We start from the raw sequence: 1,527 nt of genomic DNA, 5'->3' as shown, positions 1-1,527 counted from the left end.
TAATCTAGGCTCGACCTATCTCACAACAGGTTCGATTTAAATATTGAAATTCCTAAACTTAATTTAGGCTCGACCTATCTCATAACAGGTTCGATTTAAACAAAATTAAAATTTTTAGACTTAATCTAGGCTCGATCTATCTCACAACAAGTTCGAAAAAATTAAAATTTCCAAACTTAATTTAGGCTCGACCTATCTCATAACAGGTTTGATTAAAATTCTCAGACTTGATCTAAGTTCGACCTATCTCACAAGGTTCAATTTAAAAATGAAATTCCTAGACTTATTTTAGGCTCGACCTATCTCACAACAGGTTCGATTTAAAAATTAAAATTTTTAGACTTAATCTAGGCTCGACCTATCTCACAACAGGTTCGATTTAAAAATTAAAATTCCTAGACTTAATCTAGGCTCGACCTATCTCACAACAGGTTCGATTTAATTCTTTAATGCTAACTTAATTGGATTAACATGAAATGAAAAGACTCAAATCCTTCCATTAAAGTTTTACAATCTCAACATTTTAGGTCGAGTGAATTTCGACCTTCAAAGCTTGGGGCATGAATTAATTTTGATTCTTGTCGAGTGCATGGCTAGGCATGTATGCATGATTGACATGATGAAATGTTTTCATGTTTATGATTCATTAAGGTTCCAAGACCCTTCTCTTGCTTCATCCGATTTTTCACTGTAGCTTTCAATGACCTTCGTCTTGTGCCTTTCTTCTGAAGGCTTTAGGTAACTCTGGATTTTTCCTAAGCACCTTTTCTTTTGACATTTGATTTTGCCCCAAGTTTAAGGCTCCGCCATTCTTTTTCTTCGTTATTAAGTCTTTTGCTGAACAATGAGTATAATTTCTTGCTTAATTAGTTTTTTTTTTTTACCAGTCATCATTAATTTCCATGACAACCATTATGTGAAATCAATGGGATAGTAAAGAACAAAATGGTTTAAATAAAGAGGCGAAGGAGAATTTCATATATGAGAAGTCAGATATTTCAAGGTAAAAAAGAATTTACAGGGCAAACATTAGATCTTTAAGTAATGAACACCTAGACCACTCAGAGAAAACAATCTGATATTCGACTTCAAGAATTGTCCTTGATTGATGCTTTGAGCAAATCTGTAGGTTGCAGACTCCCTAGCTTCCCCTATTTTGCGAAATTGTGGAACTCCATTCATGGTGTATTTCTACCTCAATCTTGTGTTCCTTTTAGGCTGACATCTTCAAATTCCATTCTAATTTCCTACTTTTCGACCTCAAGCCGCCCTTTTCGAGTTTTCAGCATGAGCCTCCTCCTTTAGGTACGAGCTGCCTTTTTTGAGTTTTCAGCACGAACCCCTTTCGTTTTTTTTTTTAAGCATAATACTTCTTCACCGCATCCGCATTTATCGGATTAGGCAAATCCTCCCCATCCATGTTAGCCAAAATCAAAGCTCCTCCTGAAAAAGCTTTCCTTACCACATATGGCCCTTCCCAATTCGGCATCCACTATCCCCGAAAATCAGTTTGATTAGGGAGTATTC

The sequence above is a fragment of the Theobroma cacao genome, chromosome 8 (assembly GCF_000208745.1).
Source record: "Theobroma cacao cultivar B97-61/B2 chromosome 8, Criollo_cocoa_genome_V2, whole genome shotgun sequence".
Taxonomy (NCBI): Eukaryota; Viridiplantae; Streptophyta; class Magnoliopsida; order Malvales; family Malvaceae; genus Theobroma; species Theobroma cacao.
Note: the sequence above shows the minus strand (reverse complement) of the source record.